Source organism: Prionailurus viverrinus, chromosome D2 (assembly GCF_022837055.1).
Source record: "Prionailurus viverrinus isolate Anna chromosome D2, UM_Priviv_1.0, whole genome shotgun sequence".
Lineage (NCBI taxonomy): Eukaryota > Metazoa > Chordata > Mammalia > Carnivora > Felidae > Prionailurus > Prionailurus viverrinus.
Genome location: NC_062571.1, coordinates 60,383,883 through 60,407,305, shown reverse-complemented (window position 1 = coordinate 60,407,305; position 23,423 = coordinate 60,383,883). Strand labels below are relative to the sequence as shown.

The 23,423-nt window shown below is 50.0% G+C and overlaps 1 long non-coding RNA gene across 1 annotated transcript; it reads left to right on the top strand.

Annotated features, from left to right (window-relative positions):
* The first annotated feature begins 14,668 nt into the window (after positions 1-14,668).
* LOC125147992 (uncharacterized) lies at positions 14,669-22,350 on the top strand. Its single transcript, XR_007145377.1, has 3 exons — positions 14,669-14,813; positions 15,161-15,262; positions 22,014-22,350. It is a non-coding gene; the product is annotated as an uncharacterized LOC125147992 (long non-coding RNA).
* Positions 22,351-23,423: the final 1,073 nt, after the last annotated feature.

The window sequence follows — 23,423 nt, the reverse complement described above, 5'->3', positions numbered from 1 at the left end:
ATTCAAGTCATCAGTACTAGGTGAGAACTTGAATGGTTCACAGCCAAACCCTTTGGGTCACAGACTGTGCTGCCCCTTCCCTTCAATACCAGGGTATCCATGGGGGGGGGGGGGGGGGGGGCGTTATCTCAGGAACAAAGCAGTTAGCTGCTAAAACCACCCATGAGACTTCCTGATTCCAAACCTCTGAGTTCCAGAGCAGAAGTGCTTTGTGACGCTCCCAATGATAACTTGAGAAGTAGCTTAGGGACAACTCCACTGAGGGTGGACTGAGGGTTGATTCCAAACAGTAGGTGGATTAATCCTACCTAAATGTTTCTGGGACTACACCCCCCCCCCCCCCCCCGCAAATTACAGGGCAAGTTCACATTCTTTCCCCCTTCTCTACCTCACTAAGCAGTTGGGGGTTGTGTTGCTGAACCTTTATTATGCTGGAAGAGAGAAAGTGGTAGATTGTTCTGTGCAGAAGAGGCACACAGGATCAAAAGGTTTTGGTGGGAAAGAAGAGATTCTGAAGGAGGAGGAGGAACTGAAGAAAGACCACCTAAATCAGAGGAGAAGGGAAAAAAATTCTCTCTTGAGCCAAGGTAGGTCCCACCTCAGAGCCTTTACACTTGCTGTTCATACTCTCACCTAAGTCGCTCTTTTCTCCTCTCCTGACTGGTCTGTCTCACTGGGCAGGCATCAGGGCACCCAGTTAGTCCCTTCAGAGCATTCATCGTAATTCAGAATTATTGTTTGCTTACTTGTGTTTCATTCGTCTCCCCCGTGAGACTACAAGTGCCCTTGAATCAGGACTCAGGTATATCTTGTTCAGCATTATCTAGCCAGCACCTAATGTGGTAGTTGCTCAATAAGTATTTGTGACAAGGAAGAGTGGAAGAAGGGAGAAAGATTTTGGTGGGGAGAAGCTTCTATAAGCAGAGGTCTTTAAGCAGTGATGTATGGTGGAATTTCCCTTCTTTGCTGTCCCTTTAAGAGATTAAGACTTAAATTACTCTTTGGTGCTATTTAGAGTCAAATTTGTGTTTTAAAAAAAGAGAGAGACTTCATGCTGGCTACACGGGTATATTCACTTTGAAGAAATTCATTGAGCTGTAACCTTATTATTCTGTGCACTTTTCTGTATGTATATTACACTTAAATAAAAATTACATTAAAAGGAGGGGGAGAGGGAGAGGAGAGAAAAACGCCATACCAGGCCCACGTATGTAAAACCCAGATCCAAGTGAGGAGTGGAGGGGAAGGTATACATAGGTGAGGGGGAGGACCAGGGTGAATTAGAACGAAGATAGCAGAACACAGCTGGCGTGTATGAAAGGCTGGAACGATCGGGGAGAGTGCAGGTGAGGGCCACCTAGGGTCAGACTGGTGGCCTGGATACCACAGTGGAGGTTCGGGATCTGATTGAAACTACTGGAAGCCAGTGTTCACAGATTATACCAACTGTTTCCCACGTTTGGCTGCATAATCATCCGGAGAGCTTGTTAAACAGCAAGCTCACGAGCCCCCATATTCAGAGATCCTGATCAAGAAGATTGGGTGGGGGTCATGAACCAGCATCTTAACAAGCCTCCCAGATGATTTAGTTAAAGACTGTCCTTAGGTCATAATTTGAGGAACAAAGGACAGTCCCTCAGTCTCCCATTGGGCCCAGGATCCTGGGTTCTTGACAGATATTTGTGGATTTTGATGAAGATCAAACATAGCATCAAAACGAACCTAACTTTGAGGCTAGATGTCCTGTTTCTAGCTTAGATCAGAATTTAGATCCTGCTGTAGAAAGAGAGTTCTCTTGTACCTATAATCACTTGGCAGTTTTCAACAGTTTTGTGGTTAACAGCACAGGCTCTAGAACCCAAACCTGGGTTCAATCCATGAGCTACTATTTAATTTCTCTAAGTTTAACTGTAAGATGGGGATAGAGAATGGGATCGACTTCACAGATGATGAGGATTAAATAAATTGCCAAGTGAGAGCACTTAACCCAGCGCCCGGCACATGGTAAATTCTCATTAAATAACAACAATGATCCTGATTCCCTTCGCAGCCCTTGCTCCCATGGTCTTCTTCTCCAACACTGAGCACTAGAAATAGTGCAGACGGGTTCCAGACTATCCTGCAGCCTCCTGCCCTCCCTAGCGCCGGGGCAGCCAAGCAGGGAAAAGTCTGGCCTCCACAGACCTCTATCAGCATCTGTGTGGGAGAGCTTTCCTACGGGGGAGACTCTCATCTCAACCTGCCCCCCAATTTTATTAGCCCTAGGTCTAATTTATTTCAGGCCTTGGATCTTGGACTCCAAATTAATTAATGAGTTGATATCGTTCTGCCTCATAAGAATATAGACCTCCTGGATTTTCTCGAGCAGGAGATTGAGAAATCAGTGCAACCAGGAAAACTCCCCAGAGGTGACAGCAGGTCAAGAGTCAGGATCGTCATCTTTTTTATTCTCATTTAGGAGCACAGCAGCCGGCACCCATTCCTCATCACCCCTCCACCTATACGGCTCAAGTGCCAATGCCCCGGCATGCTAGAACTCACAGGCTGGACCTTCCGATTAGGCAAGGGCTAACCACCCTCCTTCCCACAGCTGGGCTTCAGCTAGCGGATCTGGCAGTTTATTTGTCAATATTATTTGTTGCTAGCTTAATTGTAGGAAAATTGAAAAGTGTAATGCATAGCCATGAAACCCTTAAGGCTGGTTAATCTTTTTGGATTGTAACCAATGTAATTTTTATTAGCTGATCCCATCTTGACTACAATACTCAGAGTGGTGGAAAAGTTGCTGAAGGCTCCAAGTCATGGCGTGCACGGGGAACCAGACAGGCTCCATCATCTGCATTGTCTGCCAAGGAGAGAGGAAGGGCAGAGGGGTCTGGGTTGAAAGAACTGGGTGTGAGATGTCAGTGGGAAGAGGAGAGCAGTCTCCAGGACAGACGCAGAAGTGATCCTGGCAATCCCATTAGGAGAGGGGCTAGGCCAAGCCGGGTTAGGTCCTGTGCCTTATATGCTGGAGGCACTCAGGCCCAGCAGTGTGCTGCAATGAGAACATTCGAGTAAGGACTATGACTCAGAATTAGGAGGAAACAGAGACAAATCCAAAAGGCCATCAGCACTGATTTATTTATGATTATTTGAAGAGTCCCTCTTCAATGTTATAGTTCAAGCATGGTAGTAGCATCAATAACTGGAATGGTATCTACAAATGAGAATTTGAGATGTGTAAAGGACGATGCTAACAGTCTCTCGTCCCCCTCTGGACTTTGATTTTCGGCGCCAGAGAATGGGGAACAGATATTCTCAGCCATTCTTCTGCCCCTTCTCAGCTCCGACATACGAGGAAGGCTCCTCTTTGGCTTTGGCATCTCCAGAGAAGGAAGGAGCTTTGCATTCTCTTGGGTACCTCCAAATCCCCAGTCTAGCAATGAGCCCCTTCCAAAAGGTGAAGTTGCAGGCCAGAAACACCGGGATTCTACTGACACTTGACTGATGCCCTTGACCCCCAACCGTACAGTAAATGATCCAGCAACCTATTTTAGACAAATGGGGAGCCTAGAGGCAGCACATGGGCATTTTTCCCCTTAGTCCTTTTATGAATATAAATATTTAGCGCATGGTGTTTTGCAGAATTAAATCTCTGAGCCTAGATTAGCCTGGTAATATCATTATGTAGATACCAGGGACGAGCTACCTGTGACTGCTGTGTGTCTTCTCGTTCAAGGATACCTGTGACGACTTGATGCACTTTCACTTGCCAGGGCAATCATTAATTGCATATGAAACAGTTGGTGTTTGGCTTTAAGGGAAGCTGATTGGGTCAGTCACTGAGTGTTTGGCTCAGTGATCTACAGCTGGCTCTTTGCGCCTGCACTCCTGCTTTCTTTTCAAAGCATTCTTGCTCAGTGTTTCGGGGACCCCCTGAGGAAGAGGCAGTGAAACATAGGGGGTTTTAATCTGTGTTTTCCTTTGGGCATTATAGCTTTAATTTTAATATTTTGGATAATAAAGAATGATTTTAAATTAAATGTGCGAGTCTGCCATCTGTGATTGTTTGGACTTTTTCCTCCTCTCTGGCGGGTTTTTCACTTGATTCTTTGTGAGCGTTAGCAAGAGAGGGTTGAGGACAGGTGGAGCAAGAGGGAGCAGAGTAGTACACAAGCCCAAAGAACTTAGAGAAATGGGGAAAGGCTTTGATCCTTGGCCTCTGGCCCTGGGGGTTGGTGGGAAAAGCCGGGTGCCTTGAGTCAAACTCACAAAAGTTAACTCAGATATCATTGCAGCTTCCTGTCATCTCCTCGTGATTTGACTTTGAGAAAGAAATCTGCCAGGGTTATGCCTCGGTTTGCCCATCTGTTAAATAGAGAAGTGATTTTCCCCACAGAGTTGCCACTACAGTTTTGACATAGTTCTTCATCTGAGAACAGCCACTGGGACCCAGTCATTATCACTATCTACTGAAAGCTCAAAGGGTCTGAGGGCTTTTGTGTGTTTCCAGAACTAAAGTTGAATCCAAGAAACCTCTACCTAGAAATATGTCCTTAATCTTGTCAGTGAAACCCAGGAAGAATTTTCTACCCTTCCAAGGGAAGTGAGGGCACATCATCATCACCACTGCAGACCATGGCATTAATGAGTCAGACAAGGCCACCGAACACACATATGCTGCACGAGTACCGGAAAAAAAATGAAGAAGCACCTGCCAGCGGCGGGGTTACTATGATGAGTGGGTTGGCTAGGGAAGGTGGGGTGGGGGGAGGGGGGGCAAGGCAAGTAACTCCTTGTTTAACAGAAGGTGGCTCTTTGGAGGGATCAAATTTTGCATTTAGGGGAAAAGAGAGTTTGAGGAGCAGTATGGGAGAGTATGCGGTATGGGCCGGCTGAGCAGAAGCCTTACGCAGAGCATAGTACAGTGATCAGGGCCTGAGGTTAAGGGGGTGAGGGGAAGGAGATAGCCCAGGGGAGGGAAATAAACCAGAGGGTGAGGAAAGCTACCTTAAGTGCTCTCTGGAACAAAAAAATGGGCTATAAACAAATTACTAGGAAGCTGCTAGAGGCCTGAAGTTGTGTGTAGGTCAGAGGGAATTGTTAGCATGAGAGTGATTTCCTTTACATCTATCTGTTCTTTCCCCACTGTCTCCCCTCCTTCACCCCCAAATCCTGCTTTCATCAGATCCAGGTGGGTCTCCCAGCCACTTCCCTACACAGAGAAGGGCCCAAATCACTGCTGCACGGGTGAGGAGGCAAAGGTTCGTGAAATGACCTTGAAGGTCAGAGAGGCAATATCCATGGCTCTGAGCAGAATGGAAGCTCAGTAAACAAGTATTTATCATGTTTTTAAGACCTCACATGAGCATCCTTTGTCCCACATGACGCTTAGACTAAGAGATAAGCTTGGAATCTCAATCAATCTCTCTCTCTCTCTCTCTCTCTCTCTCACACACACACACACACACACACACCCTCTCCCACCTCCTTTTCCTCTCTCCTTTCCAAAATCCCTGGTTCTACTAAATACAACCCGGTATCCCCCCAATAGTAGAAAACAACCCCAACAAGTGCCTATGAAAAAAGCCTTTAAGACTCATGAATATTTAGCTCGTCCTCATGTAAAATATATGACTTTGTGTAAGGATCAGGCGAACGAGGTGCATGATTTTTTTCTGATTTATGGGCCTGGAGACGGATTATTCATAGCAGAGCAGCTGTGTGGAAAGATTCATCCGCTGCAAAATGTGATTGTACATCAGGCAGTGTGTGGGAACGGAGCTATGACTAATGGCTGCTTTACATATAAATGAGAAGGTTTGTGCTAGGAACTGTAAAAAAATACAATCACTCAGCTGACGGGCAGGCTCCTTATCGTGGGTGCAAGAAAGGGACCACAGGAGAGGCAGGCAAATGAATGCCTTGCCCTGAAAAACCAGGTGGGGGGAAGAGTCAGGGAGCAGGGGAGGGGATGGAAGGAATTGGGAGAACAGGCCGACTCTCCTGATCTGGCCGCAGTCAGCCTCGTATTTGTAACTCCATCTTCCGGGGCCCTGGGCCCGGCTGTGACCTCTGAGAGCCTGTCAGGGCAGAGAGGGGCCCAATGGAAGAAGCTGCATCACCAATACATCCAGGGGCGATGACCGGGCCCCGAACTCTCCAGAGCTTGGTGTTGGGCTGCTGAAGACTCAGGTCCATTTCAGAAGTCAGCATGGGATTCATCTGGGTAAACCTCAGAAGAGAAAAATTGTGAAAAATCTGAGATTTCCCTCTGCCACTCCTCACGTCTCTCTGGCTTTCCCCCGTTCATCTCTCTCCTCTCTTGTAGCTGAGACAGGCTGTCTAGACACTGCAGATGTGGACAGATGTTGGGTCTGTAATTTATAACAACGGCCTCCAGAAGGCAATTCCAATTTGTTTCGGTAAGGCTTTGAGTTACAGGCAGAAAAAATATCCTGTAAATACCGTTGACTTACATGGTAAGTACACCAAGGGTTTACTTAGTGAACAACCACTAACTACAGCATAATTACATATCCCTGCGGATTACCAGAGAATTTAATGACACTGAGCAGGTAATGACCACCAAAACCAAGTTCCTGGTTGTGGGGGGCCGGCCGGGGTGGGGGGCCTGGAGAGCAAGGGCGTTGAGCCACACTTAACAGGAATTTATGCCTGTTTGTCCAAGTCATCAATTACTCTTCATTTCGAGGGCCTTTCAGTTTTATCGACGTGTCAGACATCCCCTCGCCATCAACTGAACTCCAAGCAGGTTGGATCCTCTTTGTTGCTTTCCGCGGATACGGTTTTAAACCATGTGTTATCGGTAGGTACTCACAAAGCCCTCAGACATGCCAGGAGGCTGGAAAATTATCTTCTCTGTTCTCATAATGGGTCGTGCACTCTGCAGCAGGGCTGAGCTGCACTGACCCACTCTCTCTCCTGCTGGCCGATGACTAAACAGCCGTCCAGGCCAATAGTGAAGGGGACTGGCCCACCCAAGATCAAGCTAACCTGCATGGGGACTAAATTCCGATGTGGTAATTACAATGGGAAATGGAAAGGTGCGTTTCTAGAATAGTGTTTCAAGAAATTCAGGATGCTTCTATCATCTGGGGTAGTATGTGTACCGGGGGAGCAGGATGCTGATAATAGAGCCAGCACACAGAGAAGCTCAGTAATCTGGCCACGATCAGAGTCTGTTGGAAGCAGAAGCCAAATTTGCACTTGAGGTCTGCCGTCCCTGAGAACTCTGACCAGCTGGTCCCTCTGGGATTAGGGGATCAGAGCTGGCCAGCAGCTGGGGGGCTCAGGCTTCCCTGGGTATATAGGGTTGCAGCTGAAATAGCCATCAGGGTATCATTTTATGTCAGTCTGGGGGAAGGGAAAAGAGGAGTGGGAATAAAGGGGGTAGGAGAATATGGAAATGAAATAAACACATTGACAGGGTTGGATTCCAATTTTTAATCCATCACCAACCTCTCCTAGTTTCTCTATTCCACAGAATCTTCCTCCCTCCTCTTGTCTGTCCAAAGACAGTCAAACAAAACTTAATATACGCCTAGGCACAGCCCCTGGGTTTCCACAGACCGTGAGAGGAAAGCCTGATGCCAACTGAAAGACAGATATTGTCTGGAGGATCCTGATTCCTTGCGATGGTTGCTGTGATCTCCCCTTCTCGTTCTCCCCCTGCCCTGCCCTTGCTTTGTATCCATCCAACTTCAATGATATCTTGCTTCACCTGAAGAAGTGGGTCTGGTTTAGGATGTCAGCTCCTGGCAGAGCCACAAAACTGATCGCTAGCTGGGAGGGTAGGCCACCTGGGCCAGAGGGAAGTGGTTAGAAGTATCAGGCATCATGACTGAAATTGTGCTTCTCCGATGGGCATTGGCCAGTGGGTCTGGCCTCGGGTCTGGCCCAGGAGAAAAGATGTCAGCTACAGAAGAATGGGTTTAGGAAACAATCTGTGTCTTAGGAGTTTAAGGTTTTGGATGCAGTGTCTAAAGAGACTCTTGAGATTTATTTTATGGAGACTTTAAAAAATATGAGTGACTCCTACTTGCCAGGGGTGTGTTGAGATTTTTGTCCTACTGAGAGATATAGATGGCAATGGCCTGGAGCCCTATAAACCCAGGAGATCCTTGTAAGTGCACCAAGCCTCACTCAGCTCCCTGGCAGGAGGAGACGGGGCTATTTGAACTTCCAGCCCTAGGAGGGCTATGGGAAGGAGGAGGGATGCCCTCTGGTCAGGGAGGACAAATGAGCTACAATAGTGTTAATATCTGACATGAATTGAGAGATTACTGTGTGCCAGGCATATATTTTCTCTTTGATGATGCATCTATGCACTAGCTCTTTGACAGAGAAAGTTACTCTCTGCCAGGGAACAGAACTTCCTCAAAATAAGAGGCAGCTCGTGGCGCACAATCCTACTCTGCGGCTTGCCAACATTAGCTGGAGGGTCACATAATTTCCTGGGTAGAGGACAGAAGCAAGAGGAAAAGTCAGCTACAGAGGCATATATCTGGAGACATCCGTGAGGCGGGAACTTCAGGGTGCGGACTCAGGGGTCTGCATACTTGGAAAGTGCATATCATGGGATATGAGAGAACTGGTGCCACGAGAGGATCACTGATGCACACGTATGCATCCATGAACACGTGTCCACACACAACATGTCCACACAGATCCATATCATCTGGTGAGTAAATATCTCTGAGTTCGTGAGAAAGGACCACATGGCTTAATCAAAAGGGACACGTTACAAGATGTGGTTGATTCTATACACACAGGAATGATGTTCCATCTCCCACAAAGACCTTCCCAGACTTTTTACTAAGCTAACACAAGCCTGGGGTGTTAGAGGAAGGACAGGGCAGGACTGGGAAGGGTTTGCATTATGGGCATCTCCCCACAGAGATTCAGGTCTGGTCTTCTAAGGTATCCCGTGTCTGTGGAGAGGCTAGGGTCTGGGTCAGGAGGAAGCATGGGTCTAGAGTCCAACGTCAGTTTATTTCGCCAATACAGACCAGACCCTGAGAGTCCAAAAATAGTTGCCTGAAATAAGTAGTAGAAATACCGAGGGCTTTGGAGCCAGAAAGCCTAGGTTTGATTCCTGTCTTTTTTACTTATTAGTGTCTCATTCATTCACTCACTCAATAAATATTTATTGAGCATCCATTGTGTGACAAGCGGGTGACCTCTTTGGGGCAAGCTATTTAAACTCAGTTGGCTTCACGGGCACCTGGGTGGCTCGGTCAGTTGAGTGTCCAACTTCGGCTCAGGTCATGATCTCCCAGTTCCTGGGTTTGAGCCCCGTGTCAGGCTTTGTGCTGACAGTTCGGAGCCTGGAACCTGCTTCAGAATCTGTGTCTCCCTCTCTCTCTGCCCCTGCCCTACTCGTGCTCTCTCTCTCTCGAAAATAAATAAACATTAAAAAAACTCATTTGGCATCAGTCTCCTCATCTATAACACAGGGATAATAATACCTAGGTGTCACAGTTATTGTGAGGGTTACATGAGAAGAGAAGCTTGGCACATGGTTGATTCTCAGTAAATGCTTCTTATTAGCACTAGTAAAAGAAATCCAATTATGCCCCTTTAATAAAGTCTCTTTCTTTTGCTGTATCTTCCCCCCAGTGGTGACTGAGCTATGTCTGGGGGAAATTTAGGAGAATTTTATATGGCCCCAGCTCAGCCACTTCTCGTAGGTGACTTTCACAATGGGCCCAGGACATAGCTTCTCTCTGGAGTGAGCAGCACAGGACAGGTTTAGCACCAGAGTTTGTCTCTCTCCCTCCCTTGACTGTGAGCTCCTCAGGGGAAGGGACTATGTCTTCAATTGTTTGCCATGCGGCCACAGTGCCTGTGACAATGCCTGGCCCTTAGGAGACATTCAGTAGATGTTTGCTGAATGAATGAAAGAAGGAAGGAGAAGGGTTTCTACCCCTGTAGTGGTTGTTCGGGCCCCTCATTTCTTCATTTAAGCCACTCAGTGAGTGGCTACAATGTTCCTGAGTACTGTACCAGGTGTTGGAGCTACAATGGTGAGCAAAATAGACATGGCCCCTGCTCTCACGAGATCATGGGAGCCCAGTGGGAGAATACAGACTGTCATCAAATAGTTGTACAAAACCCAGAATCCTTACAATGTATGATCTGTGTTGAAAAGGAAGTAAATGATGCTAAGAAAGCATATCAAGGAAGAGAACACTAGCCAAGTCTGGGTAGGCCCAGAAGGCTTCTTCCAGGATGTAACATGCCAGCTGATACCCGAAATGGGAGGAGTGAAGGCCATGCTGGAGTGGTCTATTGCCCTGAGAGGAGTCTTCCAAGAAGAGGCAACCTCACACACACAGCCCCAGTGGCTGTTTAGAATGTGGCACATTCAGAGACAACAGGAAAAGGCCAATATGGCCTGGAGCATGGCCTGCAACGGAGAGTGTGAGGCAAAGACGTTGGAGTCACGGGTTCCAGTCTTCACCCTAAAAGCAAGGGGACACTATAGCAGGGTTTCGAGTGGAGGGACCGTAGTAGTGACATGACCACCACTCGGCCGAGTTGAGGGGGCAAGAAGTTGAGGGAGCAGGAAGGCACCTGTGGAGACCACAGTCGAGAGAGGGTTGAGTCAGTCGGGCAACAGATAGCAGTGGCCTTGGACCGAGGGGGTGGAAATAGAAAGGGGGGGAGGTAAGTGAAATGGCTCACTGATGGTGGGTCGTGCAGTGACAGATGAGGGAGCAGAGGAGCCATGGGGAACTCCTAGTTCTGTAAAACTTGTTCCTAGCATCTGTCTGCTCCTTGTTCACTTCTAGAAAAGGTCTCCTACCTCGTCCACCCAAGAGTTTCGTTCTGATAGCCTTTGGAGGTGGATGCATCTCCATTTCCAGAGAATGAGAGAGACTACAAGATAGCCTGCAGCATCTGGGAGGCACCTTAGAGGGTCATTTTCCCAACCAACCCCCACTGAGGCACTCATTTGTCCTCCCAGACTCACCCAAACCCAAACATACTCTCAGATTCTCTGGCTCCCCACACTTACATCGACTTCCAAACACTCCCTACAGACCACTTCATCCTACCCTTATGATCCTTGCCTCCCAAGGCCCTCCGTGCCCCCTCCCCCGCTCTTCTCCCTAGCTGCCCCCCCCCAGCCCCTACCTCCCTCTGTCTCCACTTCACCCTATTAAGAAACAACAACCCCCCAGAACGCCTGCCCCCGGCTGCTGCTCCCTGAGCCCCGCCCGCCCTCCCTCCTCCTGCTCCTCTCCCTGACAGATGCCTCAGAGCCCCGGGCCGCAGTTAAGGTGACGAGATGCAGCAATTCTTTATGAACATTTCATTCCTGCTCGCTACACGACGTAAATTAGATGGTGTGTTACATTCGGGCAATAAGAGAGATATGTCACCACGACGCTGGCCCATTGGATGGAGAGGGTAATCCTGCCGTGAATTTCATTACTGCTTTTATATAGACAGAATTAGCTCGGTGACAGCGAGCCTGATTGTCTTTCACTAGGGGTTTGGAGAAGAGCTGAAAGGATTTCACCCTGATGTGCACACTACTGAGTGACCCCGCTCACCAGCGGCTGCGCTGATTGCTTTGCACCTTGCAGACCCGCGATCGGCTCAGCCTCTCCGCCGCCTCGCCTCCCTCCCTGGTCCCCAGCCCTCCCCGCCTGGCTTTTTCTTGAAGCAAGAAGAAAGGAGACCTAGTGGAAGAGTCACAAGGTCACGAAGGGGAATTTGTACGCGGGGAGGGGCAAGTCGGCAGAGTTGAAAAACCAAAAACCAAAAACCAAAAAACTAACAATCCCTTTCCAATCAGGGTCTCCTGGACAGAAGCTATCGCTGTTCACTCCTGCCTCCCAGAAAAGGGCAAGAAGGACTGTGGGCCACGTGCCCATCACTCTCAGGGCAAAGGAGGGACTGGGTGGGGACCAGCAAGTCCTTGTGAGTCTCCCTAGCAGAGACCCCGGAGCTGCCACTGGGTCCCTGTCCCTCGGCCCCTTGCACCTTTGGGTCTTTCCCCCTGTGGTGGCTCAGGCTCTTTCCCACCTCCTAGGCAGGAAGAGTGGAGAAAAACAAGAGTAAGAACCATTGTCCCTCCCAGGCTGTGGACTCGGCAACTCCAACGTGGAAGGCGAGGGAGGGGTGTGGATTCCCTTCGTTCTGTCTCCCACACTCACCCTCATGGCTCGCGCCCCAACCCCACCACATATACATACAACCCTCTTCGATGACCTCCAAAATCCTGAATAGCACCTGAGTGGCCCGGTCCAGCAGCTTGCGAACAAGCCCAGACTGGGCACTTCGGTTCTTCAGTTTTCTGCGGGAATGGCTAGTTCTGAGAGAGCCAGCTCCTTCCCTGTTCTCTGGGAACCTTGCTATCTCTCACCTCTGTCGCCTTGTCTGCTTCCTCCTTCCCCTCTGTCAGTCCCCCAGCAAACATCTTCTGCCAGACTTTCCGGAGGTGGCTGTTGCCCCTGGGGCTGGCCAGGGAGGGGGTTGACCATTGCTGGACCCCTGCTGACTGCCGTGCCGCCCCCTTCCAAAAAGCCCCCAGGGAGACCCACAGGGCTTCATTTCTTGCAGGCCCAAGGGCCAGGCATCAAGCAGGCAGAATGATTTCCTCAAAGCCCCTCATCGTTTGGCCAATCCGACACATCTGTCAGGAAATTTTCTCTTGCGACCCAGATCAGCCAGCTCTGTGGCCTGCGCTGAGAGGGATGAAGGCCACAGTCTCCACTTTCCAGAGGGAAAGGAGGCTCCCTGGACCTCGGCAGAGCTGAGCGGGCCCTCCGGAGGCCTGGCACAGGGTCGCCGCACCCTGACTCTGTCTGCCCCTGGGGTGTAGTACCCTGAGCTCCCCTTCCAGCCCCCCATCACCCCCCAAGCTCCTACCGTCTATCCTCCATGGAGCCCAGGGCGAGTGATCGCTCGACGATGTACTCACAAAGTCACTCTGGACTAGTTTGCCACTGAAACCCCTTCTCCGTGAAGCAAAGACTAAGTCCAGGATGCTGGGACTAACTATGCTGTAGCCCTTCCTCTGTGCTAGCTGTGCGACAAAGAGCTCATCACACCTCTCTGAACTTCAGCTTCGTCATCTTCAAAAGGAGAGAGGTAACTGCTATGGCGGAGGCTGGGGTGCAATGCTGTGCTTCCTGGGTACTGAGGGAGGGCCTCCAACTGTTGCCCTGCCCTGTCAGGCTCCCTTGGATTTGTCTCTGCCGAAGAGAGCTGTCTCACCTAAGGCCATGCCTTTCCCTGGGCAGCCTGCATCCAATGCCTTGTCACCATGGACATATGAAGGCCCAGCCACCTCTCCCTACCTCGGGACCGTTCAGAAGGGCCATCCCTGCCTCAGAGTTCCCTTGAGGTTGGTGAAGGCCTTTTTCTGAGACTACAGCGCAGCCCAATTTCTCCCTCTGGAGAAATGCCTTCTCTTGCACTGGTGATAATCCCAAGGGCACTCGCCAGGAAAGTTCTAGCGCCTTGGTCTCCATCCCAAAGTCTGCCTCCAGACCAACCTGCAGACGAGTCCTGCCTACCTACCCACCCATGGGGCTACTGCAGGATGAGGGTGTTTTGTGGCGGGCTATGAAAATATAGCTATGAAAATATAGTGCTGTCTCTCATCATCATCGTCGTCCTCATTGTTACGGCAGGCTCTGCCCGGCTGGTGTGATGGGGGGAACATACTTTGGCCTGAAGTCCAGTGAATGAACGGCCAACCTTCTTTTCTCCCCTACAGACAAGGTTCTTTGCATTCTGCCTTTTGTCTTCTTATTGGAATGACCTCCCCAGACTGGCCAGACTATCCCTCGAGAAGCTAAACCATGGTCCCAAAGACCTAGAGGTTCAAACTGCTGGAGTTCTGTTACCCATATCTCATTCTTTGCCCTAAGAATCAGGAGCTAAGTACCTACCAGATATCTCTCCTACACTGTTGGATGTATTCCCAGCTGGGCTCCCTACCCTTTTATTTAAAGCATGTACTTTCCTCCCATAGACCAAAACATCCAGCCTTTGGGGGGGGTGACAACAAATCTCAAATGAGGCCCGAGAACAGGGTCCCTGTGGGCGAAGTCACTCTGGACAAGCTTTACGCTGAAACCCTTTCTCCTTGAAGCGAAGACTAAGTCTAGGATGCTTTAACTATACTGTAGCCCTGCCTTTATACTAGCTGTATGACAAGGCTTCTTTGAGCCAAGACTTCCTTCCTTCTGGGCCTTGTTCACAGCCACCCCACCAACGAATAAAGCAAGCCTAGGATCCCTCTCCCAGGGAAGAGGGAGGAGCGCAGGCAACGGTCTCAGATTATTGTTACCCTTCTGAGTACGCCCACACTGTCTCTCTACTGGGCCCACTGCCTTGTCAGCATTTTGGAGTCGAGTGGCAGGTAGGGACACTGCCAGGTGAATCAGAGCTTCTACTCTGTCCCGACTCCTGGGCCCTGACCCAGAACGTGTGCTTCTCAGGAGTGCAATGTCCTGCATCTCTTCTAGAGCTTTCCCTGCGAAGCAGCAGACACTGAGCCAGGAGCCAGGGATATGGGGGATGGAAATTTCTCACCCTACCCCCCATTCTGACATCACAGCCCTCGCTTTCTGACACTAATTGGTTGCCATGGAAACCAGTTCCTTACAGTACATGATCACTTGAGGTGGTGGGAGGGAGAGCCACGGGAGCCAGCCGTGCCACAAAGGATCCACAGAGCCCCTCAGCATCAGCAGGGCTGTCCCTATCCTCTGCAGGTACATATGCCTTGCACATTAAGGAGACAAGTTCCCCGGCTCAGGAAAATGCCCCAGGACTGCACAAAGGTAATCCTAATTCACCACTCATACCATCTCCCACCTCATTTGGAAGTCCGTCTTATCTTTGAGTGGGGACATCTTGCTGTAAAGTCACAGTCCAAAGCAGGAAAAGCCAGCCACGTACCCTGGAACACATGGATACCAGATGTGACATGGGCCTCTCTGTCCCAGTCCCAGATTGGAACTTTTCGTCTTCTCTAAGAAACTGTCTTTAACTGGCCTATCTCCCATCTCCAACACCATCAGGATCACACACACACACACACACACACACACACTCACTCACTCTAGAGCTTATACATTCTTTTAGTCATGTATTCAACAAGTATTTACGAGCCTCTGGTGTGTCGCAGACCCCGTGTCAGGCCCGAGGGATACAGCCGGGAGCTGATAGAGACCTGCCTCTGTGGAGCTCACCATCGCTACCTTCTACATTCAGACACGACATCCCTTTAGTAAGTATTTCTGGGTCTCCTGTTTTCACTCTAGTCCCCAAATGTGGTAAGCTATCTGGTTGCTGAGAGGGTGGAGTGCACTTTGCTTAGCTATCCCCTTCTATCCCTGGGCTTTCCAAGAGTGGGGACCTTGAGCCTATTAATATACATCTTAGCCTGACACTGTACGATTTGGGGCCTGTCAGCCTTTCCTGTCACCCCATTGCTCTCAGAACCAGGCTTTCAAAGACCCTGGTTTCTTCCACTGTCTTTCAAGGCCAAGGAGCAGGAGAATGGATGGGACTTGAGGACGGCAGCAGAAAGGTATGTCTGCTGTGGGTCCACTGGAATGCGTGCACGGGCATCAGATACGCGGCCATGCCTCCATCCATCTGTGGCCTGCTGTCACGCACGTGCACTCACGTTGGCTGTATCTGTGACTTCTCCCAAATCGGCCAGCACAGGGATGTGAGCATGTGTGTGATTCCACTTATGAGCGTGAGTGAGCATGTGTTCAGGGGAAGGGGAATTTAGGGGTATGTCTCTATGTGTGTTTTTTCCAAATGCTTGGCTTTTTTCAAAATGGCTTAGAGCACTACTGTCATTTATGGGGTTTAAAATGTCAGAACAGGGCCCGTGGGGAGGCAGGGGAGATTAAACTGCAAACAGTGAAGGTTATAGATGACGTTTCTGATAGGCTGACAGGCAGACTCAAATGATGCTGCACTTTAGCAATCATTTAAACACACACACACGCACGCACGCGCCCATGCACGCACACACACACACACACACACACACACACACACCCCAGATCATCTCTCCATATTTTAATGGCACATTCTGAAGGCTAAAAACATAAAAGGCCGTGTCTAGAAAATCACAGCTCTGCTTTCAGAACACAACCAGCAGCTGTCATGTGTGTGTGTGTGTGTGTGTGTGTGTGTGTGTATTCAAGTGCACCTACCTGTGTTAAGTGGACAGAGTAGCTTATTTGCATTTTTTAAAAAAAAATTTTTTTTTCAACGTTTATTTATTTTGGGGACAGAGAGAGACAGAGCATGAACGGGGGAGGGGCAGAGACAGAAGGAGACACAGAATCGGAAACAGGCTCCAGGCTCCGAGCCATCAGCCCAGAGCCCGACGCGGGGCTCGAACTCACGGACCGCGAGATCGTGACCTGGCTGAAGTCGGACGCTTAACCGACTGCGCCACCCAGGCGCCCCTAGCTTATTTGCATTTTAATGTCTGCATGAGTTAATTCCACCTCATTTTTGTATGGTGTCCTATACATCATATCTGATAGTTTACCTGAGCATCATAACTACTTGTAAAAAGTAGGCAGGGATGGAATTACTACCCCTACTTTACAGAAAAAAAAAAAAATTGAGGCTCAAAGAGGTCCAGTAGGTTTCCTAAGACATCCCAGCGTGGAAGTAACAAAAGTAAGGTTAGAAGCAGGGCCATTTCGTACTTATCCAGAGCTCTTCTTGAGGTGGTGGTACTCAACCCGGGCTACACTTTAGAATCACCTGCAGAGCTTTTAAAACCCACCGTGCCCCAGAGATTCTGATCCAATTGTTCCAGAGGTGGCCCTTGCAGTATGTTTTTTTGAAGACCCCTGGGAATTCTACACTTAACTCTGAGTGGGAAGCTTTACACGTAGCATTGTCTTTGATCTTTGTAACAGCCTAGGCAGGCAGATATTTTTTTTAAGTTTATTTATTTTGAGAGAGAGGGAGAGAGCGAGAGAGAGAGTGCAGAAGGAACAGACAGAGAGGGAGGGAGGGAGGGAGGGAGAGAGAGAGAGAGAGAGAGAGAGAGAGAGAGAGAATCCCAAGGGGGCTCCACACTGTCAGCAAGGAGCCCGATGTGGGGGTTGAACTCATGAACCATGAGATCATGACCTGAACTATAATCAAGAGTCAGACGCTTAACTGACTGAGCTGCCCAGGCTCCCAGACCCCTGGAAATTCTAACAGGGGATATCCCAGGTGTCTGATTATGCTCACATTCCCTCCATGTGAATGTGGATTCCAGTCTCCTTCCTCAAGGTCTACCTCTGCATCTACTTCCCAGAAGACTCACTTCCCAGGAGGGTCGAATCCTCTATTCCTTCTGCATCACCCTGACTCCCCACCCGCCTCCTAGACTGTGGAGGCTTAGAAAAATGATCAACTCCGCCTGGTGAATGAAGAGGCTATTGGCCACGTGGCCCATAGTTGTGGCCACCTGATAAGGGGCAGACTGTGTTGTCTCAGCAAGAGAACCAGCCCCGCCTAGCCCCATCAGCCAGAAGGCCAGAAGGGTGAGGAGCAGCCCTCAGAGACCTGCTGTGAACGGAAAAAAGGAAAGAGACAGAAAGATGAAGGAGAACGGGAGGAGAGCTGACCCCTTGGGAGGTTGTTCTGATCAGCTCAGTGTGAAAGCCAGGAACAACGTTCTTCTCACTCAGCCACGGCAAGAGAGGTGGCCCTAGCACAGTGGTTAGCAGCACAGATTTGGTGGCGGCCTGCCTGGGCTTGAATCCTGGTTTCTGCTTGCTAGTCGGGTGACTTTGGGCAAGTACTTAACCTCCCTGTGTCTCAGTTTCTTTATCATTCAAATGGCAATTATAATAACAGTACCTGCCTTGTAGGGTCTCCAGGAGGATTCAGGGAGTTCACGTAAAGTCTCTGACATAGCACACGTACTGGGTAGGAGTTAACCATTATTATTCTGCACAATTGGACGCTTTGGAACTCTCCCTATCTTCCTGAACATTCCTTCTCAGTCTCCTTTGCTAGCCCCGTTCCTCTGCCCTCCCTCTAAGTCATTGGTTCTCAACCTGAGGAACTTGTACAGCTTCCTCTCAGAGATTCAGATTTAGTTGGTCTGGGGTGGGGCCTAGACATGGGTGTTTTTCTTTCCTTTTTTAATTTTTTTAAGTTTATTTGTTTTGAGAGAGAGAGAGAGCGAGCACAGGGGAGGAGCAGAAAGAGAGGGAGAGAGAGAATCCCAAGTGGGCTCTGTGCTGAACAGGGCTCGAACTCACGAACCGTGAGATCCTGACCTGAGCAGAAACCAAGAGTCAGAGGCTTAACCGACTGAGTGTTTTTCAAGTCCCCTGTCTGATCCAAATGGTTGCCAAGGTTGAAAACCACCCCTCTATTTTGTTTTAATGCATTTTTTTTTTAATTTTAGAGAGAGGGAGCATGAGGTGGGGAGAGGGGCAGAGGGAGAGAGAGAGAATCTTAAGCAGGCTTCATGCCCAGTGTGGAGCCTGATGCAGGGCTCGATCCCATGACCTTGGGATCATGACCTGAGCCAAAATCAAGAGTTGGACACTCAATGGACTGAACCACCCAGCCACCCCAAAAACCACCCCTTTAAGTGCTGATACTCCCTAAGACTCTGCTCTTACCCCCTTCTCCCCTCATTTGTCCTTCCCAAGTAACAGACTTCCTTCCCATGGCCTTGATTACTATCCAGAAGCTGCTGACTCTCCAATCCATGTACCCTGACAAGACTTCTTTCTTGAACTCCACACACTATCTCCAGCTCCCTGTCAGACATCTTGATTTCCAAAGTGTGGAGATAAAGTTCTTAACGGTCTCTTGGCCTCCCGCATACCTGCGCTGAGATGTACTCTAGACAACCACACCATATGCATGTCCCGATCAGAACTCAGTAGTTCTTCTTTCCCCAAACCTATTCCACCTCTTCTATTCTCCATCTCTGTCACTTCCAACCATTCGCCCAGGCAAGACCCGGCAGTCATCCAGGGATCCTCTCCCTCATAATCTCCACACCCGCTCAGAGAGAAAATTCTGTCAGTTCCGTGAAAGGCTCTCTCCAGCCTCACTCCTTGGTATCCCCACGCCACACCAGATGCTGGTCCTCTTTGTCTCTTACCTGTAGAGTTTGAAGAGCCTCTTCGCCACCCTCCCACCTCCAGCTTTTTTGGCTGCACCCTTCCCCCATTTTCTTCATCATCCTCAGAGCTAGTTTTTGGAAGTGCAGATCACTCCACTGCTCAAGCCCTTCAGGCTAGAAGTCAAGTTTGCACGGCCCTTTACTATCTGTCCCTTTCCACTGGCCTCCATCAAAGTGACCCTACACTCTATGCTTGAGTTCTCCAAGCGTGCCAGGCTGTGTGACACCTCAAGGTTTTTGCAAATGCCATTCCCCCTGCCTTAAATGTTCTTCTCTTCCCCCTCCCATTTTGCCCACTGTTAGCAAAACTCCAGCTCCTCTAGGAAGTGCTACCTGAGTACACGCTCCCTTTTGGTCCCCTCTGCACCCTGTAGTATGTCTATTATGTTGGCTCTCACTGTGTCTTCTGCTTCTTTGTTTTCATGCCTGTCTCTCATACTGGACTGTGATCATCTGGAAGGCATGGGCCTGTCTTGTCTTTGAGAAGGACAGTGAGTAGGGTAAAGACCAGACTCCAAGTCCAAGTAGGGAGTTTGGTTCCCTTGGCTAAAGCACTTGGTGAAGAATGTTTTGGGTTATGCTCTGGATCTTGAAGGGTAGCTTCTTCCCTCCTGGAGCCAAGCAGGGAGGCTAGGTATGAGCAAAGAGACCCAAATAAGCAACTGGCCCAACACTGTGCCCCTAAGTTCCTCCCCTGGGTCTACCTCTTGAAGCCCTGACCACGGTAACACCTGGTGTCCCTTCGGGGCCCGACGAAAGTGGGTAGAGTCCCCTTTCCTCTCTTTCATCTGAGATCAGGCTGGAATGCCTCCAAAGGATCCTTCAGAGAGAAACCAAGAAAAACTAAAAAGCAAGCAAGCAAACAAGCAAACAAACCTATAAATACTTAGAAATGTAGAAATGGACAGAATGCAGATGTCTGATTCTAATTTGTCACCCGTGCCCACGGGAGCAAATTCAAAAGTTGCCTTCTAGACCTTGTAACCCTTGCCTAAGACAGTATATTCAAAAGCCACCTTCTCCCTCCACCAGTGCCCAAGGAAGGGCGTAGGCAGGAATCCTAGTCCCCTCCCAGGCGGGCGGGCAGCTGGAAAGCTGTAATTCTTACAGTCAGCGAAACTGAAGCAAGCCCTCATCCTCCACAGAAGTGAAAGGTCAAGGCCAGCAATGGTCCAGAGCCACAGAAAAAGCCAAGGGCCCAAAGAACGGCCCGCAGACGGAATGTGGTCTCTGGGACACTCAGCAGTGTGTGCCTCACTCGTGGCTGGATTTGCCGTGCCAGACCCCCACTCGCTAATATTCCTAGAACCCTCGCCATATGTCAGCACTACGCCAAACACTAGATTAGCCTGCACCACTTTCGCAACAACCCTATGAAGTGTAGGGACTATCGTTATTCCTGTTACAGATAAGGAAACTGTGAGGGAGGCTAAGTGGCTTTTCCAAGGTCCCAAAGCTGGTAGGTGGCTAAGCTAGGATTCAAATTCGGACAGTCTGACTGCAAAACCATAGGCTCTTAAACTCTGTGGTATACTGCCTAACCCATTCAGCGAGTGATTATTTAGTATTTGCTAATAGTAATAACAGCTAACATTTATTGAACATTTCACATGTGCCAAGCACTGTGTTAATGCATTATCTTATTCACTAGACAGGCACTCTTATACTTCCATTTTACAGATGAGGACACTGAGGCTTCGAGACGTTAAGAGCATTGTCCATGGTCCCAAAACTCGTAGGTGAAAGAACTAGAATACAAACCCAGAGCGATGAATCAATTAATGACCGAGGCACGGACAATCCCCTGACCGGCACCACCGTCATCCTGGAGAGTGTCCATGAAGGCCTTTCCAAGAGCCCTGATAAGGTGGCTGACACCTTGATGAAGGCTGTCTGTGGGCTTTTATCCCATGTCCTGGCAAAGGCAGCGCCAGTACAGATAGCTTTACCGAGTTTGGGGCCCAGTGCACACAGAAGTGACCCTAGAAGGCTAGCTCCTCCTTTCCCCCCCAAGGCCTCTCCAGAGCACCCTCTCGCCAACTCTATCCGTTCACAATAGTCTGGCCCTTGGAATCTGGTTGGGTTTGGGGACCCCACTATCCAGAAAAACAGAGCCTCCAAGACCCTCCCCTAAGCAGGCAGTTTTCAACTGTCCCTGCTGGGTCCTTCCGTTCCTGAGTCTCCAGCTTTGGCTCCTGGTAGGGATCCTTCCAGAGCCATCCAGACACCGGAGGAAAGAGGGAGAGGGGAGGGGAGGAGCCAATTCCCAGATTCTCCTCCCCCTCTCCTTCCCTTCCCCCAAAACCCTGCAGGTGGCCCCCACCACCTCCAAGCCCGCAGTTTCTCACCTTCAGGCAAAGGCAGATGATGGCAGAGCTGGGGAGCAGAATTTAACTGAGCCCAGGGCACTGCAAATCCCAGTCATTAGTATTTAGGGAATGTGAGTCCCTGGGGGGGGGGGGGGGGGGGGCGGCGGAGGCAGGGAGAGGAAGGCCAAGATGCTCAGAGATGCAGAGATGTAGATGAAGACAGATATCCGGAGAGGTTGCAGAGAGAGACAGAAGAGGAGGGAGTGAGGGAGGAGAAGAAAGGAGACTGAGGAGGGTGGCAGAGAGTCAGGGAAAGGGGGGAGGGAAGAGAGAGACAGAAAGAGCCAGTTGCTTTATTCATGGCTGGTGATATTATAGACTGAGTGAAAATCACATTATCGTAATGGGAAAGTTAGAGTTGCTGAGATGATGCCCTGAAGCCTCGGCGCTGATTGGGGTGTGATTGCTATCTGTATTTATATGTAGAAAGCAAAGTTCACTGCCAGTTCAAGATGGTGGCGGCTGCTTTATGCCACATAATTCTTCAGTAGGGAGACGCCCCGAGCGAGCTGAGCCAGCCGAGCCGGGAGTGGCAAACGGGAGCCCGAACGCGAGGACGCCTGAGCGCGCGCCGGAGCAGGCGCTGGAGCCCGGGCCGGAGCCGCGCGGGGCTCAGCGTGCCGAGCGGCGGGAACGCGAACCCGCGTGGGCGCTCGGCCAGGAACAAGACCTGGGCCCGGGCCTGGGCCTGACGCGAGGTGGGGCGACAGCGGGGCTCTCGAGCGCCTAGGGACTAGGTAGGGGCGGGGAAGTAGGAGCAGCGCCACCCCCCCCTCCCCTCCCGGGCCGGCCCCGAGTTAGCCTCACCCACCAGAGGTCAGAGAACTTGAACGGATTATACAGCTGACCCCTGCACCCCCACCCCTACCCCCGCTATATAATTCAGCGCTACACCCTACAATAAATGTCAGCAAGTTTTTATTTTCCCCATGATAACTGCTTTGATGCTTTTTTTGACATCTCAAATATCCTGACTTTTTTTTTTTTCCTCCTGTAATTTTTAATTTTTTTTTTTCGGGGACCTCTGCTGTGCTCGTGCCCCCTGCTCTCCGCCCCCCCCCCGTGCCCCCTGCTCCCCCCACCCACCAGTGGTGTCCACCGCCACTGCCTGTGGAGCAGCCCATTGCGGGGATGAAAAAGGGCCCATCCCTACTGATTGGCGAATGGGTGTGATCTCCGACTCCCCCAGAGCTGGGGGCAGGCAGGTCGCCCAGACGCCCTACACGGAGCCCTGCCCCACTGTCCGAGGCATCTGCCACAGTCAGGGAGAGAGAAGAGAGTTGTCGGTGCCGCCTGAGCAGTCCGGGAAGCTCAGACCGCTTTTTTTTTTTTTTTTTTTTAATGTTTATTTTTGAGAGAGAGGGAGAGAGAGAGAGAGCATGAGCAGGGGAGGAGCAGAGAGAGAGGGAGACACAGAATCTGAAGCAGGCTCCAGGCTCTGAGCCGTCAGCCCGATGGGGGGGACCAAACTCACAAACCGTGAGATGATGACCAGAGCTGAAGTCTGACCCTTAGCGGACTGAGCCACCCAAGTGCCCCCAGACCACCTTTGACTTCAGGCCTATTTCCCTCAGGGTTTTCTGGATGAAATGAGGCAGGCCTGGGCCCCACCCTAGAGCTGCCAGATAAAATGCAGGATACCCAGTTAAATTTGAATTTCAGGTAAACAACAAATAGCTTTTTGGTATAAGCATGTCCCAAATATTGCATAGGACATAATTAAACCAAATTTGTTGTTTATCTGAGATTCAAATTTAACTCGGCATCCTGTGCTTTTATTTGCTGAATCTGTTAACCTGGTAGCCTTGCCCCCACCTTCCCTATTGACCTCAGGTTTTATATTGATTTTAAATCTGAAGGAGGCAGTGCCACCCCTGAATGGAAAGAGCCGGATCCAC